The 20205-nt window shown below is 43.3% G+C and overlaps 1 pseudogene; it reads right to left on the bottom strand.

Moving 5' to 3' along the window:
• The window catches only part of LOC138515286 (surfeit locus protein 2-like), an 83807-nt pseudogene that overhangs the window by 59783 nt on the left and 3819 nt on the right, over positions 1–20205 (bottom strand).

Here is a 20205-nt window from a genome sequence, read left to right as displayed (position 1 = left end):
ACACTGAAAGTCTATCTGTAGCATACCTCCAGTGAAGATCAATGTCAACTGGTGGATAAATCAGCAGGTTAGCAACTATACAAAGGAAAGGAGAATTCATAGTATTCCCTATACAACACAATGAAGCTAAAGAATATGTTATCTCCACAATCTGTTTAATTCAAGAAATAAGCCACATCAGTGAAAGACTGCTTTGGGATTTACAGAAGGATTGACAAAACTACACTTTTAATCTGAGGGATGAATGGGAATTTGGGCTTGATCAAATGTATGCACAGCACCTGATTACTAACAGGAGTTTGCTGGAGATCAACATTGAAAACAAAAAGATAAATCATTATTCCTGGGTTGTATTCCTGGAAGATGTTATTTAAGATTTGTATATTGGTAATAACAATTAAAATTAATTTTTAAAAGATTTGAATCGGTTGACAATTAATTTGGATGTAATTTTATTTATTAATAACAATGCCTGTTAAAGAATTGGGGGACACACAATGGACTTCAATAATATAGAAAAGGCATTAAGGTCAGACTGATTGCTCATGTATTCTGCTGAAGTTCAAATTGAAGTACTTTCTATTCCAGAAAATACTGGACAATAAACCTTGCCAATAAAGATCAGAAAATTACAGACCTTGTTTAATGAAGATGCTTTTACTCATTTAAATAATATTATTCAGCGATAAGGCAAGTCCTTACACCCAATTCCATTTGTAGTTCTCAAAGATAAAACCAAATGAATATTGGTTGATTACATTCCCCAAAGTATCATTATATCCCAAGATATCTCCATTGCAAGGGCTGTTGATTTAAAACAAAAAAAAAACATTTACATGGATTTAAGCTACCCCCATCATTAGTCCATAGATTGTTATATCAATACTGATGGTAGAAGTGCAGAAACACTTTATACTCGACAAGGGGGGAATTTTATTGTGTACTCCCTGTGCCCTTATGGAGTGGAGGAGGTCAGCTGTGACATGCTAGAAGATGAGATAGTATTTAGAGTAACTAGTAACTGCCTTGATGCCAAGGAATCACTCGCCCAGGTACACACCATAAAGAAGGACTTATCAACCCAATAAGAAGACACCTCATAAATGGCCACCACACAAATATTTCCAAGCATCCATCAGATGATCAAAGAACAGATCAAGGAACAGATCAGCAAATATTATCAAAACTGTTCGCAGTGGAATGGCCACACAGGGTGCTGGGAAGGACACCACCACCAGGTGCACCCCCAATGGCCATTATTGCGAAACCCTTTCAGCCTTCATGACAGGGATGCTATCCTGCAGGAGGCAAGACAGAATGGTCCTTTTCAGCTGGGCAATGCAAGAATTCTTATTTTCTCAGACATATGCAAGAGGTTCCAAGACAGAGGAGATCCTTTGATGAAGAAGTGAAGAGGCAACTACGCGAAGGACACTTGAAGTACATGATGTTTTTTCCAGCGAAATTCAAAGTACTGGCGGACAGGAAATCACATTTCTTCATTACCACATCGACGCTTGGAGCTCACTGGAGTCAAGGAGTGTGCAAGCTGGGCAACATCAGAGGGAACTGACTGATATGGATAAGATGAGATGGAGAAGAAGAATGCAGGAGGGAAAAGATCATGTCTTCTCCACTCAAGACAATAGGCAATGGGGGGACTCATAAGAGAGGAAGAGGGGGACAAATCATGAGAACTACTTTGATGTGGCGCAGTATCGGACGAGACGCTAGGCGCGGCTTGGTTACCACAGACTGTTGATCCGTTCAACTCTGGGGGTAAACCTAAGAGGGAAGAAATTGATCTAATGGTCACCAATGGGAAATGGGGGAGTAAGCAGCAAAGGGCTGCAGAACACTATGGGGTTACACATGGGGGGATTGCAGAATTGGGGGATAGATGAGGACGGTGGGAGGGTAGTGATGTGGAGAGGGGGTAAATGAAACACAAAGAACCATTTGTTTCAAGCAACGTTAACTGTTAAGGTGCTAAAGTTTAGGGGGGAGGAGGGGCATGGGGAGGGTGAAGGGAATTTCAGGAGAGTATTAAGATTCTGTTATTGAATGGATGGTTTTCACAGGTTCAGAACACAGCAAGGGGCACGAACAGGACAAAGGGAGACTAGGGGAGAATGTAGATGAGGAAGACTGCAGGAGGTGTAAATGTTTCATGAAAGCATCACAGAGATTAAAATATGGACTTGGAATGTTCAAGGATTGGTGAACTGGGGTAAGAGATTGAAGGTGGGGAGATTCCTTCATCGTAATGGGATACAGATCGCGCTACTACAGGAGACCCAATTACTGGTTCTAGATTTGGAAGAATTGCACCGTAAATAGAGCAGGGTATGTTTGGCTCCACTTTCTCATCGTACACCAGGGGCTTACTAATCTAAATAGGGAGGGGGATTCCGATACAAGTGGAAGAATATCGAGGTCTGCTGAGGGATGACCATTGATGATCCAAGGTAGGTTAGAGGATTGAAGGTCTGCATTGTAAATTCATATCCACCAAATCTGGACAAAGATCAATTCTTTTGATCAGATCAGTGATAACAATGGTATGGGGTAAAAGAGTGGATTTCAATTGTTTGTTGGATCCCAAAAAGGATAGATCAGAGAGGGAAGGACATGTGAAGCGGAAATCAACTGATACACTCAATAGAGTAGTGACAGTCTTGGATCTGGTGGAGTTATGCAGGGGAACTCATGGCACCGAGAGAGGGTATTCATTATTTTTGCAGGTGCATATGTCCTATTCCTGAATTGATTATATATTTTTGAGCAGGGAACATGCACAATGGTTCTCTGACACACAATATCTGTGGTGTATCCTATTTGATCATGCTCTGATGGTGTGTAAATTAGATGGTTCTAGGAGAGGATGATGGTGCCATAATGGAGATTAAGAACACAAGCCCTGGATGATGCAGCTTTCCGGAACTCACTGAGGGAAGAAATGTTGAGGTTTTTCAACATACACAAGGGTTCAGTGGGAGATTTGGTGGTGATGTGGTCAGCATTTAAGACAACACTGAGAGGGGTGTGTATCTCGAAGATGGTGGGGGTACGTAAAACGATGAATGCATCACTGAATCAAGTCGAACAAGATGTGAAAGAATTGGAGAAGGAAATCATGCAGGGAATGTGTCAGATGTTCCAGGCAACACTGTCATGATTCCAGCCAATGAGCACAGTGTAGATTCAGGAATCCCAGTTAAGCCAGAACCATTATCTCAGTCAGTGAGTCAAAAGTGGGTGTTAGCCTCGCATACATGTTATTTGCAACACTCACAGCATCCGTTACTATAGACTTTCACATTGGCCTTATACTCCCAACATGGCTGCCGCAAGATCCATTCAGATGCTGAAGCGCTCGCTTTGCATTTTCTCTGCTGACAACGGGTAACGCTACTGATGCTTTCTCCTCACAGAACCTGTCGAAGGAGAGAAATATAAGACATTAGCTTTACAGAAAAAAGACAAAAGAATTTCATAGCTCATAGAAAACTGTAGTTTTCTTCAAAGCAGTATCTCAGTCAGCAGTGGTCCTTGAATTAACGCAGCTGCTCATGTCCGATGGTTCTCTCACAACCGCAACATCATCCGAAGCAGTTTTCATCTGAAGCAGCAGCATCTTCAGTCAGATGTTTTTTCTCACAGCCGCACCATCATCCGACAGCAGTTTTCGTCCGAAGCCGCAGTATATTCAGTCAGAAGGTTCTTCTGCCGCCTCCACGCCATTTTCTCAGCTTTCCGAAAATCTGCAGATAAAACAGAGGTGTTTAATTAACTGACGAACTGAATAGAAAAATACAAAAGAAAGTTCAATAAGCTTACGTACCTGAAGTACTGAAGTACTACAAGATTCTCCCAGCACAGTTGTTTCCACGGATTCCCTTAGGACTGCAGTTATTCTGTATAGTTGAATTTACGTTGTTTAGCGTTTCCTCAGTCTAAGTAACTTCATAGTCATACGCAGACATAAACGCCTCTGAATTCTGAGAACCTGCAAAGAAAAGTTAATTATTAGAAAGAGAAATCTCTCCAATTTAGGAATAATTATATCATATAAAGAATACAGCGTTTGATTTTCTGAAGATACCTTACCCAACAACATTTCCTGGAAAAATATAGGCATTTTCAAGGCAAAAAACTATTGAGTCCTCAGCATTCCAAGACTCTATTGTATTCTATTTTCAACGCACTGCTGTAGAAACCAGGATGAAGAGCTCCCCTCATAATAAACACAGGTGAGATGGGAGAACACCAAAGTATATATGTTAAGGCAACACCTTCTCAGTAATTTGATGCAATAGCCATTCTATTGTTGTTGTTACCGTTTTTTTACAGAAAAGGAATCCAAAAAGTGCCCAAGTTCACAGGCCGAGAAGGCATTACGCTCCCGAGGAGTCCAGGTAAGCGTTACAATAACATACTCTGTTCTAGCATATCTTGAAGGTCAACATTGGTTGGTAATTTCTAAGATCACTTCTGTCCCCCTTCTTTAATATCAGAATTAACAACGATCGCTTCCAGGAAGGGAGCGTAGGTCCCTGTGACTTTTTTATGTTCTTTGAAAAGGCTAAACATATCAGATGGAATAGACATATGCATGGTATAAGAACAGTATCTTCCATCGATCACACAGGCCTCTATGATGTGGCTTTGTAGATGCATAATTTTCAACCTTACTCCATCGCAGAGTCCTTGTGATGGCATAAGATTGCGTAGTAGCATAATTACAGCATCTACTTTCAGTTTTAGCTCATGAGGAGGCATTTGTCCTACAGTGTTTTGCTCTGTTTGTTGAAATGGTAGCTGTAGACAGGTAAGTTCCAGGAAACTTTGCTCTGTGTTTTCATTGTTGCCTTTTGACCCTCACTTGTTGAGTCTGATATTCTGGAGCCTCTGATGCATACACACTGGCTCGAGTGCCTGCTTGGTGCTGACATGCTGACCTGCTGAACACTGTGATCGCGTCTGTGCTCTGCATACGGTATCTTGGTCTCTATGCAAAGCAGAGGTAGTGGCAGCCTTGTCTTTGTTGAGCAGCTTATAAATCCTTACATCATCTAAACAATTACGATATGAAGCGCTTTACATATTGGAAGTACGACTCGTGAAGTGCCTCTCGTGTGGCAAAAAGGCTAAAGAGTCCAGAAAACACCATCAGTGCCTGCAAAAGAGATAGATCTGAAAAGGGCGGGAGCACTCAACCTGCCATTACTGATTTACTCAATGTGGCTATGTTTATACCAGCACATAATAACATTGTGGAAACTTCTCCTTCATCCCGAGCTGCCATGACTTTTCACCCACGATTGACAATAACAATTCTTTATTGAACATCTGGCTCTGTGCATGAAACACAGACTAATGAAAGAATGATGATTTTAAATGTGTATGACCTGCCCAATAATATACAGCGTGCGATTGGTAATATCCTTTTAATGTGGTGCAGTAGATATCCTATTTATAAGGATTTGATTGTTGGGGATTTGAATGCTCATGATTTGCAGTTAGACACTTTACATGACACAATGATATGAATTGCTGACATCTACAATTCACACACATCTGGCTCCCAGGATCTTTCAGGGGAAGGATTTTGATTTTTTGTCTATGAAAAATGTTGGCAATCCTGATTCCCTCTTTACTTGGATCAATGGTCGATCAAAATCACATCTTTATTATGTGCTAGTGAACTTAAAAATGTTTAGTTGTTGCAATCCACTGAACATTTTGCATTATAAGCTAAGTGATCATGCCATGCTTAATTGGACCTGTAGTTTATTGGGCAAAAGTGCTGAACCTAAGAGTGTACATTCATATGTACTGGACCTGGAATTTCCGGCTAGTTCTCTTTCTGTTCTTGATTTACCTAATATTGAACACATTCTAAAGCAGAAGTTGAGACTTTGAGATAGAATTAGTAATCTAGGAACTCTAGCTGGAAAGAAGAGAGAAAAGACATGCTCTTCACAAAGCTTTTTATTAAATGAACCGTGTACCTACTTGACAAAAAAAAATCCCAGTTATAAAAACATTTATATTGCATCTTCGTCTTAACTTGCTGCCCACTCTGGAATATGTAGGAGCATTGAAGAATATCTCCCATGACTTAAGACTTTGTTGATTGTGTAACTTGGAAACTGAGACAACATGACATATATTAACTAGGTGCTATTGTAACTTAAAGGATATGGGAAATGTGTTGTAGATTCTTACTGTTTTGACTATGATCAGTCCTGGAACACACTTTAGACTATGTTAGGAAGCAGGCACTGAACTTTTTTGGTATTTCTTGCTCTAATTTTTGCCTATGGATTTTATGGATTTATTTGTGGTAGGTATTTTATCATGAGAGATTGGAAGATCTATTTTAACTAATGGGTTTTTATTGAATTGTACGTAAAATAGAATGGTGACGTATGTATAGTCTTTTTATCTGTCCTTCTGTTGTGTATTCCTTTATTAATATGAGATCAACACATTGTTTATAATCATCTTATGGCTATATATAAATTAAATATGTTCAATTCTCTTTGAAATGTGCTTAAAGTTTGCATTTAACTAACTGCACAATAAAGAAATAACATTAAATGATAGCTGTTGTTAAATCGGGTGCACTTGTAATTTGAAGAGCAGAGGGCAACCTAACACTGAGAAATTGCATCTGTATATTGAAATGATAGCTGTTGTTGAAGTGGGTGCACTTAGCCATTTGACCAGCAGAGGGCAACCTAACACTCATTGTTAGGCAGAATCCTGTGCAGTGCCCCTAGGGACCACTACACACAATTAAGACTACAGGTGGCAATACAAGTTTTACCTTTGGTACAAGCCTGTACCGCTATGTCAGAGTGGTAGCAGTAGCGGAGCAGCCAGGCTCAAGAGTATATGAGCAGTAGCAGAGATTACACAAAGGGACCACAATAACTGTGACTCAAGCAAACACCGACTCAAGGTTTCAGGTAGAAAAATATAAGTACATTTATTTTTAAACCATTCGTAATAAACACAACACTTCTATTAAACTTAAACAAAAACCACACGTTAAATATACTACAACTAACCAATTCACTTGGTACAGTATGTCTCAAGGCAAGTACCCTGTGTTTGAATGAACCAGTGTTACGAACAAAACACGGTACCGTGAATATGATTGCAATCACTTTTTGACAGTTCGGTCTACTAAATAAATGCGTATCGGTGACATGAAATGCTACTGGGGCAAAACACACTTAGCACCTGAGATACCCAGAGAGAGTTGGAGGCAAAAATCACAGGCAATATTTTGGTTAGGCAGACAGAATCGAGAAAAACTCAGAGACAGGAGTTCAAAAGTCAAAGGGCCGGAGCCAGGGTCAAGTGACACCGGGGGCCTGTTGCCGAAGATCACACAGTCAGATAGTTCACGATTCAACATAGCCAAAAGTACTTCGATATTGTCAATGTTCGGAAGCAAATGTTATACGAAGGAGGGAAGACAAGGGCAAGCCTTGGATATGAAGAAAAGGGGTTCACCCTGTTTCCTCAAGCAGAACACAGTACCTTATTCCAATGGTGCAGCTGGTGCCCTGACAGGTGTTCCTGTTGGTTTCCCGCAGACCCACGGTTCCTGGAGCTTTGTTGTGAAGGAGGACGTCTGAAGGGGGTCTGCACCACACAGGGAACAAGCCGGCAGCAGCGACAACGAATAAAAGGTGCGCTCCTTAAAAACAGGAGAGGCTCTTCAAATGGCTATCCGGACAACTACAGCAGTGTGCAGCGATTTCGACCAAGGAAGAGGATCCTCTGGCTGTGGAAGATGAGCTGGTTATCCCCACCAGGCTCAAGGGAAGAAGACTCCAGACTGGATCTTCTCTTAGTTGTTGAAGGGTAGATAGCTCAGGATGGCAGCAGGGCTTCACCGGGACAGGGTAGTTGCAGCAGCCATCGTTCTCTCCGCTTCTCTTCGGTTCCTTGTAGTTCCAGTGGTTACTCTCTGACTTCTAGCCCAAGAGTCCTGTCTTTTATGCGCAAAACCCCCATTCACACAGCCTGGCTGTCAATCACTCAGCAGGGGGGTTGTCCAGCCTGGACAACCCCCACAGCAAATCATGGCAAAGTGCGACTTGGGTTTCCTAGGATACCCTGTGCAGGGGTTGACTACACCCCTCCCTCACATTCAGCCCACCTAGACACCCAGGCACCTGGTGGAGGGCTTCTGAGCAGAAGCCCACCAAATGACGGTGAACAAAGAAGGCAAACCTAGTTTGCCGCGCAAAGTAAAACACAAGAAGGACTTTAACAAAAAGAAATGGTGAATAAACCGAACCGGAGCCAAAAGAAAGACGATTTGGTCAAGCAGGTTTATGTTTGAGGCTAATATAATAGCAATACCAGACGCGGTAGAAAGGTTAGGGTAGATACCACTGCCACAAACCAAATCTGAATGTTAAAAGAGCGAAGCAATGCTCTAGGAGGTACGGATAAAAAGGGATACGAATTCACCCTTTCTGGTACTCCATGGAAGATGGGGTGTACTGGATCTGTGGTAGATTGACTAAGTAAAGTTCATGGCAACTTTACCCTTTTCTGGGGGACTGTAGTCAGCCTCAGAAATGGAGTCGGGGAAGTCTCAAAGACAACCCTGTGCCACAGCACTAAAGGTGCTGTGTGACACACAAAAAGAAGGGGGCTACTGAAGTGGGGTACTTCAGAGTCCACAATCACAATAACAGAGAAATACACATGGTAAAACAAAGGTAAGAGTGGGGGAAAAGCTCACACTCTTACCAAGTGGAAAAAAAATAAACTGCAGAGGTCCAGCAAAGCTGCTGGGGGACTCACTAGGTGAGGGAAATTAGCCATAAATGAGAATTCTCCCTAACACTCGCCCCCCCCAGACTAAGGGACAGGAGGATTTAATCCACTCCTGGATGGACCTCATACCTCTAGTGAGTTACAAACATCCTAGAGAGACCATCAGCATTTTGGTGGTGACTTCGTACTCTGTTTTCAATGTTACAATCAAAGGTTTTCCTTTGTAAGCTATATGACCTACACACCCTTTGAGAGACATCTTTCTTTTTGAAGCTATAGGGGATCTGGTTGACCAGTTCCTCTGAAGTTGATACAACTCCTGAACCTGTGATAGGCTTTTTCAAGCAGTCCTTATAAAGGATTCCCTTAGATCTAGAGTGGCCTCCAGGGTTCCTCACCACCTCTCTTTTGGGAGCAGGTTGGGTCTCAGGCATCTTGGTTGGAGTGGCTGGGGATAAGCAATGTACATGCTTCCCCTTCCTCTTAGATCTAACCTTACCTATTTTAGGAGTTTCTCTCCTAACATTAGGATTTGAGTTAGGGTCTTCTGTAGAAGGTCCAACAGTCTGAAGGTTTTTGGCCTTAGACTTTTCTTTTCTGGTTTTCCACCAGTACTGAGAATTACCAGTTCTCCTAGGCCTAGTGAGGGGTCCAGTTGGTCTATCCACCTCTTCCTCAGAAGCAGGGGGAGTCACAGACTTTACAACTGGGGGAACAATGATGGAGCTTGCTTTGGGCTCCCATTTCCCTAACATACTAGCCTGAAATTTGCCTGGGTTAGAGGTAAACTTACTAACACCAGGGCTTATAGTGGGGTTCTCTGTAGAGGTTCCCACAGGCTCAGAGTGGTCCCTTAAGGTGGCCTCTCTAGCCAATTTGGTTTGTTTCTGCTTCTCCACACTGCGAGGCCTGGGGGTACTGGATACTACTCCTAGAGTTTTTAGATCATTCCCCAACAGGACTCTCCCAGGCACCTCACTCTGAATACTGACATGGATCCTCACTGTCAGGTTGTTATACTGAATGAGAGCTGGTAGAATAGGAACCATTTGGACAGGGCCTCCAGCAAATTTGGCCTTAGCAACATCCACATGCCTGAAAAATCTTTTGTCCACAACTGTTCTGCTGGCCCCAGTGTCTCTCATGGCAGGGCTGTCCTGACCATTCATAAGAAGACTGTCCACATAATACTCCCTAGAGGTTTCAGGAATGGAGTCATACACATCACTATGTGGTTTCTTACCCAGACCCTTGGACTTTAAGGATACAGTTGTTTGAAGAGCCAAATGTTCTTCAGCAAACAAATGAAAGTGAGCACTAGACATATGTACTTCTTCCTCTGGGGAGAAGGCTAAGGAGGTAATGCTGACCCATGCAGGGTTACCCTTGCATCTAGGATCTCCTCTCATATGGTCAGTTGACCCACAACTAAAGCATTTACCAAATGCTCTCTGGAATGGGGGTCTTTCCTGACCTTCCTCTGGTTTGGCACCAGGAGGTACACTAGCCCTGTTTGGTTTCCCTTGTGGCTTACCCTGGTTATGTTTTGGAACCTCTTCTGGATGGGAGGTATTGGAATTCTCTTGGTTGTCTTTCTTTGGCTGCTTCCCCTTATCCTCCTTCTGAGTAGCCCCAGAATCCGTGTGAGTAGCCCTGTTGGCAACCCACAAGTCAGCAGCCTTAGCTAGGTTCTTAGGATCTAGCTCCTTTGAATCAACCAAGTGCTGTCTAAGCTCAGGAGAGCAGGCATCAAAAATAGACTCCAACATTACAAGAATCCTCAAACCTTCATAAGTGTTAACTTTGTAACCCTTAACCCAACCATCTAAGTTTTTCAAACATTCACACACCCAGGTAGCTCACGGGGTACCATCATGCTTTTTGAGGGCTCTAAACCTCTTAAGATACTGTGAAGTGGTCTTCCCAAACCTAGCTATTAATGCTAGTATCACACACTCATAAGCCTGTTTATCCACCTCCCCCAATTCCATTACAGCATCACTTGCAACAAGGGGGAGCCTAGAGAAAAGCCAAGGAATCAACTGATTCCCTGAGATCCTTGAAGCCCATGGTTGTACTCAAACATTGCTAACCAATCAAAAACATCAAGTTGAGTCTCATACATGCCAATCATTTCCTTTGGCATACAGGGTCTCTTAGGGCTGGAAGACCTAGAATACTCTGGGAAAGAAGCATTTTCTAGAGACAGTTTCTTCATTTCTAGTTCATGGTTCAGCTCCATTTCTCTGAGCCTTATCTCTTGATGTTTCATGGCAGTTTGTGCATCAATAGGTTTCACTTCTAATTCAAGTCTCATTTTCTCATGTGGAATAAACTCAGGAGTAAGTGTAGGACCTGTGGGGGTCCCTGTGGGCAGAGGTTGTGCATTCTGATCAGGCAAAGGAATTGTAGGGTTTCCTAGCAAGGACTCAGCTACTTCTTCTAAAGTAACACTCTCAGAATCAGAAACATCAAAATCCACATTTGCTGGAGTGGTAGGTCCTTCTGACCCACTCTCCAGACTTTTTCCCATTAACTTTGCAACCAGTTCAGATTTCTTTCCTTTAGCAGAGAGATTCTTATCCCTACACATGGTTCTCAGAACCTCAGCAGTTTAGAGTAAAAGACTCTCTTCAGTGTAGCTTTCCATATTTGACATGATCTCTCAGTTAAATAGAATTAGAGGTGTTAGCCTTGTGGCTAGTTAAACCCAAGCAATAGCAGCACTCTAAGTGTAATCACTCTCCTTCCAAATCCTCATCGCTGTACACCAGTGTTAGGCAGAATCCCGTGCAGTGCCCTTAGGATCCACTACGCACAATTAAGACTACAGGTGGCAATACAAATTTTACCTTTGGTACAAGCCTGTACTACTATGTCAGAGTGGTAGCAGTGGCAGAGCAGCCAGGCTTATCTCAAGAGAATATGAGCAGTAGCAGAGATTACACAAAGTGACCACAATTACTGTGACTCAAGCAAACACTGACTCAAGGTTTCAGGTAGAAAAATATAAGTACATTTATTTTTAAACCATTCGTAATAAACAACACTTCTATTAAACTTAAACAAAAACCACAAGTTAAATATACTACAACTAACCAATTCACTTGGTACAGTATGTCTCAAGGCAAGTACCCTGTGTTTGAATGAACCAGTGGTACACACAAAACACGGTACCGTGAATATGATTGCAATCACTTTTTGACAGTTCGGTCTACTAAATAAATGCGTATCGGTGACATGAAATGCTACTGGGGCAAAACACACTTAGCACCTGAGATACCCAGAGAGAGTTGGAGGCAAAATTCACAGGCAATATTTTGGTTAGGCAGACAGAATCGAGAAAAACTCAGAGACAGGAGTTCAAAAGTCAAAGGGCCGGAGCCAGGGTCAAGTGACACCGGGGGCCTGTTGCCGAAGATCACACAGTCAGATAGTTCACGATTCAACATAGCCAAAAGTACTTCGATATTGTCAATGTTCGGAAGCAAATGTTATACGAAGGAGGGAAGACAAGGGCAAGCCTTGGATATGAAGAAAAGGGGTTCACCCTGTTTCCTCAAGCAGAACACAGTACCTTATTCCAATGGTGCAGCTGGTGCCCTGACAGGTGTTCCTGTTGGTTTCCTGCAGACCCACGGTTCCTGGAGCTTTGTTGTGAAGGAGGACGTCTGAAGGGGGTCTGCACCACACAGGGAACAAGCCGGCAGCAGCGACAACGAATAAAAGGTGCGCTCCTTAAAAACAGGAGAGGCTCTTCAAATGGCTATCCGGACAACTACAGCAGTGTGCAGCGATTTCGACCAAGGAAGAGGATCCTCTGGCTGTGGAAGATGAGCTGGTTATCCCCACCAGGCTCAAGGGAAGAAGACTCCAGACTGGATCTTCTCTTAGTTGTTGAAGGGTAGATAGCTCAGGATGGCAGCAGGGCTTCACCGGGACAGGGTAGTTGCAGCAGCCATCGTTCTCTCCGCTTCTCTTCGGTTCCTTGTAGTTCCAGTGGCGACTCTCTGACTTCTAGCCCAAGAGACCTGCCTTTTATGCGCAAAACCCCCATTCACTCAGCCTGGCTGTCAATCACCCAGCAGGGGGGTTGTCCAGCCTGGACAACCACCTCAGCCAATCATGGCAAAGTGCGACTTGAGTTTCCTAGGATACCCTGTGCAGGGGGTGACTACACACCTCCCTCACATTCAGCCCACCTAGACACCCAGGCGCCTGGTGGAGGGCTTCTGAGCAGTAGCCTGCCAAAAGACGGTGAACAAAGAAGGCAAACATAGTTTTTCGCGCAAAGTAAAACACAGGAAGGACTTTAACAAAAAGAAATGGTGAATAAACCCAACCGGAGCCAAAAGAAAGACGATTTGGTCAAGTGGGTTTATGTTCGAGGCTAATATAATAGCCAAGAACAATACCACGTTTATCGGTAGAAAGGTTAGGGTAGATACCACTGCCACCAGCCAAGTCTAAATGTTAAAAGAGCGAAACAATGCTCTAGGAGGTACAGATAAAAAGGGATACGAATGAACCCTTTCCGGTACTCCATGGAAGATGGGTGTACTGGATCTGTGGTAGATTGACTAAGTAAAGTTCATGGCAACTTTACCCTTTTCTGGGGGACTGTAGTTAGCCTCAGAAATGGAGTCGGGGAAGTCTCAAAGACAACCCTGTGCCACGGCACTGAAGGTGCTTTGTGACACACAAAAAGAAGGGGGCTACTGAAGTGGGGTACTTCAGAGTCCACAATCACAAAAACACAGAAATACACATGGCAAAACACAGGTAAGAGTGGGGGAAAAGCTCACACTCTTACCAAGTGTAAACAAATAAACTCCAGAAGTCCAGCAAAGCTGCTGGGGGACTCACTAGGTGAGGGAAATTAGCCATAAATGAAAATTCTCCCTAACACTGATACATTGCATCAGCTGAGTGTGTAAACATATCTAAGCATTTTATACATATAGATATGCAGATGTGTTAATCCGCCAGTTGAAGCCGGTATATGAGGCATATTGAAAGAGAATTCTTCCAGACATTCTGCGAGAGACTCTGATTACAGTATTATTGAAGGCATGAAAAGACCCACATCATTGCGGGTCTTATAGACCGATTACACAAATCATTGTGCATGCGAAGATCCTGGGGAAGGTCATAGCACAGAGATTGTCTAGGGTGGCACATAGGTTGATGTACCCTGATCAATGTGAGTATGTGAGCGGGAAGAGTGCTAGGATGAACTTCCATTGTCTTCATTATATAATGGATAGAATGCAAGCTGTGTCTGAGGACTTGGCATTAGTAGCCTTGGATGTAGAGTAAGCTTCTTATTCCCTGGAATGGGCATGGCTTTTATAGTGTTGGAGGTTTCTGAGCTGTGACCCGGCATCATGCGCTGGATTAAGCTCTTATACAAGGATCCAATGGTGAGGGTGAGGGGTACTCAACATGGTGGTCCGGTATCTCTGGTTCTATTTGCAATGCCATTGTAACAATTGGCAGGGTATTTTAGGAAATATTTTCTGGGATACGTATCAGGATATGAGGCATTCTGCATAATATATCATTGTTCACTGACAATTTCCTGCTGCACATTAGTAACCCACTTGAGAATGTCCTGTTCATATTAGATTTTTGAAGGTTATCAGGGTACCAGGTGAACCCACAGAAATCCTTTCTGTTTTCACTGGCGGCTTGGCGAGAGAGAGGGAAAGACACTATCCCAGAATGGGAGATAAAATGGGAGTTTGAATCTTTTAGGTGTCTAGGAGTTCAGATATTCCATTACATAGAGGCAACATTGAACACGGGCAGGGCATTGGCGCGAATTGGAGATGCCATGGATTTTTGGAAAGTGCTTCTTCTATCTCTGATGAGACTGATTGCATTATGTAAAATGGTGATAATGCCTAGGTTATTATATTATTTTGTAAACATTCCATACATGATAAAGCATATTTTTCAGGATGCTAGACATGAAGATTGGGGAACTATTGTGGGGTTCACAGAGGCAAAGCATGGCTCTGGAGATGCTCCAACGTTCATGTGGATTTGCCAAAGGGAGATCGGGAAAGGTTTCTTGGGACACTCCTACAGCACAGGCAGAGGATGGAGTTAATATGGGACCCAATAGGGACCCAGTGTATGGCACACATATGCAAGGTCCCGCAGGAGGTATGGGGGACACTGCGACATATGCAGGGTCTGCATTGTCTTGATCTTACCTTAGGATTTGATAAGACCCTTTGAAGCGCAATGGGGGGCTTGAACCTGTGGCAATTGCAGAGTCAGGGATGTCAGAAGATAGGGGATGTTTTTGCAAAGGGGAAAATGCTTACTTTTGATCAATGGAGAGAGAAGTACAGCAGGCTGCATGTATCTTTCCTGGCGTATGCATGGGTGGTGAAGAGGTTTGCCGAATTGCAGGAGGACATCCCAGGTGAGCCGGAATTACAGTTAATATTAACACTAAATTGAGATAAAGGGATAATCTCACAAGTTTATAGGGGGGTACAGGATGGAAGATGGCAGAAAGACATAGGATTCAATGGGAAAGAGACATGAGTCTTGAGATACCAGAGGATAAATGGGCACAGATATTGGGAACAGGTTAAGAAAACTTCAAGGAATGCCTGGTTTCCGTTGACCCAATTCAAATTCCTACATAGACTATATATGAACTGAATGAGACTCCATGCCATCAGCCGACAAGTTTCCGATCAATGTCCCAGGTGTAAGGGGAACTCGGCTGGCTTCTGGCATATGGTGTGGGAGTGCCCGACGATCGCAACTTTTTAGGCAGAGGTGATAGCTGATGTTAACTCCCTAGTACAGAACACATATGATTGCACGCCATCAGTATGTTCATGGGGGTTGATAACTGGGGGGCTGATGTTAATCCTGACCAAGAGGCAGATAGCAATAACATGGAAGTGCCCAAAGGTTCTGGAGTTGTCACAGTGGATCAGAGATATACAAAGATGGGGTTTGGCCAAAGCCAACATTTTGCACACACAGGGAGAGAGAGAGGGGCAGGGCAGGGAAGATGAAGGTGGTGGAATTTGAAGATGTTGGAGGGGGAGAGGCACTAGAACAGGAACGATAGCGGGAGGTGGAAGAGGGATAGGGAGAGGATGGGTTGGGGTCTTATGGAATTGTGTAATGTACTTCGGAATGGGCTTCGGAGGGCATGAATGACTGTATGTGCTGATAACGCTGTGTAACTGTTGTTCATTATTACTACATGGTAATATGAACATAAAAAACGAATTTAAAAAAAGCAGAATTAAATTTCTGTTAGTGGCTAAAGTGCGATCAGTGGTGGTATTCACAGATGCCTTCTTGGATGCCGAGAGGGAGTTCATGCAGAGGGGCAGTGCATTGGACTAAAAGACTAATAGGTGATGCCATTTCTGAGCTTCTCTTTACTGAGCCGCCTAGGTAAATCCACCCTACCCCTGCACAAAAATATGGTTTGGATGCCTTACCATGAGGTGTTTTGGGGCCAGTGATGCAGCAGCAGGCATGATGAAAGTGGGAAACCAGCATTGAAAGCACTGAAAGACTGGACCTTGCACAGGGTCAATGAGGACAAGTGAGCCACGATGTTGCTCTTGGGTACACTTTTACCCGAATCCATGTTGATATGCCTCATCCTAATGTGTTCGTCCCCCTGCTGATGGTATACACACTTATGTCATTGTTGGCCATCATGCAGGGGAAAGAAGTGTCATGAGTGATGTCATCAGGGATGTCATCTGTGATATCTTTGTGGTCATACGCTGCGCAACAGGGGGTGTATAGTTACAGTGGACTTCTCGAGATGCAATTGCTGAGTTGCAGGAGTTTTTTTGTGTCAAACCTGATCATCATAACTCTCTCTTAATCAAGGATTTTTTCATTGTATGTCAAAGGTTGTGTTGCTATGTATTTTTCACGTTAAATCTGATCACCTTAACTGTTTCCTAACTAAGGTTTTTTCACTGAATAAATATAACGATATGGTTTATGAACATAAACTTACATGACATAAAGAATTAATCTGGAGGGTTTACAGAGCTTTATGTCATATGGAAAGTTTGGGGCAAATGTTTGAAACTCTTGGAAACGACGCCTATATTAAGTATCTACACACTTTGGCTCTGTAGATGTTTTGGACTACACCCTCCATAATCCCTCACTATTGACTGTGTGTGCTGAGGTTGATAGGGTTTGCAGTACCACAGAGACAAAGATGCCGTACCCTGGACTAAAGACCAACATTGGCCTTCCTTCAACCTTCTGGAGTGAAGCCAGAAGCATTGGGATGCACGTTGTAGGCACAATTGAAGACTTTTGTTGGAAATATGCTGTATCATTTAAAATATGACAGCCATGCTGGAAATTTTTCATTAGAAATGTAGTAAACATTAATTTCACAGTCAGACTTCTCCAAATATCCATCCGTCTGCGTTTTACCTTTCCGGTAATGTAAATTAAACTATCTGAATATGTTCCTAACCTGTGAGTCCCTGTTCTGCTCTCCTGGACTATACACACATACCGGTGGCCTCGCCCTAAACACAAATATGAGTAGCTACTGTACATGCAGGTGTTCTTTACTGCATTAATGCGCGATAATGTGGCCATACAATGCTTAATATTATCAGATCTCTTTCCAGAGGAGAGCAGGTTGTGAAAGACAGACTTACAGGCAATTCCATAGGTTTGGCACAGTGTTGGAACAGTGCATACTAACAATGGAGGTGCTGTCAGATGCAGTGTGAACGAGGGAAGGGAATTTATATTATACCGAAAGCAAGCTATGACTTCAATTTCCATTGTAACCCATTTAATTAACACCCCCAGTTCATAATATTATGCAAATCACTTTACATCAGAAATTCGCATAATGGGCATTGGCTGAAGAAGGGATGAAAAGTCGAGTTCCACTATTGTGCTGGTCCCTCCTCATTTCCATGCTTTTCAAAATAGATTTTCAAAATTGATTGAAAATCTTTCTCTCTTCCTGTCTCCGGAGGATCAGTCGCCAATAAAACAATAACTTCCATCTGAGTGGAATTCTTAACAAACCTGCCAGGTAACACTTTTAAAAGGTGCTCAGATTGGATATCCCGTTAACTCTATGAACCAGGCATTCATGATATACCTCTAAAATGTGCTAATTGTTGGCTTGATCCAAGGTTCTGTTCTACTTTTCTTTTCCTCTGTGGTAAAAATATTTGTGCTAACGGAATTGCTGCCACTTATCGCTTCCCTCTTTGTTTTGCTGCAGGGTTTGTTTTCTTCGGAACGCTTGCTACTTGGACACTGATTTAAAAATCCTATCTACTATAGGTGAAGTGTTGTCTTTCTTGCTTAATGGAAGTCAATCTTTTTCAAATGAGCCAAAGCAGAATTGTTCTTTCCCTGTGGGATCGAATCACGGGTCAGCCAAGCTTTCAAAGGTTCTGTGCTTTCCTATTCAGAGCACACCGTGGAACTGGCTGGAAGCTAGACAGATGCTGAGCCGCAGACTGTTGTGCTCGCTCCAGTGGCCCGCATTATGTAGGAGAAAGGGAAAAGAGACGTACAAGCTGATGCGACTGAAATCTAAAGGAAACTGCAGGTGCAGTGTGATGCGTACGGCGTATCTGAAACATGATCGGACTAGCAATCAGCCATGCCCGTAACTACAGCAGAAAGGACTGGGAACCATAGGCTTTCTAGAGCTAAAGGGACTAATCCTAAGGAACAGGCGAAGAGAGGCAGGGAAGAGGTAGACGAGGAGCAGCAGGAGAGAGGGAACAAGACATACACAGGGGGAGGAGTGAGAGGCAGAAATAATTAAACAGTAGGAAAGGCAGTAGAGTCAGGGATAAGAGATTGGGAAACAGGTAAGATAACCAGGGAACGTTCTAGAAGGAGAATGAAGTGATGAAGGATGTTTAAGGTGTTCCAATTGCAGTGGGGACTAGAGCATTTTCCTCCTACCAGAGCCAATGTCAAGCTTGTATAAGAGCTTTCTAAGCAAGCATGAACGGTAAAGTAGAGGAGGGATAATAATTTGCGATTAGGCCAAACTGGCACAAGTTTAATTTCATCACTGTCAACATCTGTTTGTTTCTGCAGCTTACTTATCACAATGACTATACTCAAACTGTCCATTTAAAGCACTTTAAAAAAAAGAAAGTAGCGAAACACTTAAGAGATGGACCTGCAAATCCCATTCACTTTGCTGCTTCAACGATTGTTCTGACAGTCACGGCTGTACCAATACAGCACGCACATGCAGGAAGTCTGACAACCGCCATGCTAGATTAGAGGCAGTGGTCAGTCCTCCTGTCAGACCTTTACAGGCAATATGAAGAGGAAGGAAAGGTGCGGAAGTCAGCAAAATATTACTGACAATGCAGTGGGAGCCATTTTGTCTCCTCATTCAGTGAAAGAGCTGATTTGCAACATTTGGACAACTTCATAAAAGGGTGACTTTCATAGTGTAGGGAAGACCCTTGGGGGGTTAGAAGATAGCCACAGACCATTAAATGGCCTATGGAGAAGTCTGCAGGTTCTAGGGGTGTTAGGGTCAACTGGATATTAATCTTATTAATTGGGCCTTCTCTTCTCACATCTCAGACCTCTCTAAGAAGTCCCACTACCAACTGCACCTTCTCTGAGGTATTCTACCTTTTCTCACTTTCCCCCAGAGGCTCACCATCTCCAGAGCCCTGGTCCTAGCTCCCTGTGGCTTCAAGGATCAAGTTCAAGACCCTTTGCATTGTCCACAAGCAGGTTTGGACTGGCCTATAGAGCAATAGGCCCATGGTCAAATCAAAAACACAAAATGCTGGCCCAGTTTTTTTGGTGAAAGTGGGCCACTTTTATGGCCAATGTGGGCCAGTTTGATGACTTACTTCACTATGCAGCTACTAGTATTGACCAGTCTTGTTGAATACATATTCTTTAAAATGCACAATTTGCATCACATTTTATCAACAAAAACCTTGGGTACTATTCAAACAGTGTCATAAAAGGGATGAATATCCATTTGCAACCGTGTCCCACTTTATCATTGGTGCACAAGTCAATGGTATGGCCCAGTCTGACCCTGTCCACAAGGCACTCTACCTGCAACACTCTCTTCCTAAATGCTCTCCTTCCCGAGCCCTCTGCTCGTCTTCCTCCAACACTCTGCGATTGAGCTGTTTTTCCAAGCAGAGATTTGGGGCGCAATCTTTTTCCTCTGCAGTTGCTTCCCTCTGGAACAGCCTCTCTGCCTCTCTCCATCTTGAACAAGATCACCTAAAGTTCCAGAAACTCCTCAAGACTTTCCTCTTCACCTTCTCCTTCACTCTCTGTCTCCCCTGCTAACCACCTCCCCCTGCTTTATTTCCCTCTAGCCGCTACTCTCTGCTCAGT

Source organism: Ambystoma mexicanum, chromosome 6q, assembly GCF_040938575.1.
Source record: "Ambystoma mexicanum isolate Mex_15411 chromosome 6q, UKY_AmexF1_1, whole genome shotgun sequence".
Taxonomy (NCBI): Eukaryota; Metazoa; Chordata; class Amphibia; order Caudata; family Ambystomatidae; genus Ambystoma; species Ambystoma mexicanum.
The sequence above is the reverse complement of the archived record's forward strand: the minus strand, read 5'-3'. Positions and strand labels throughout refer to the sequence as shown.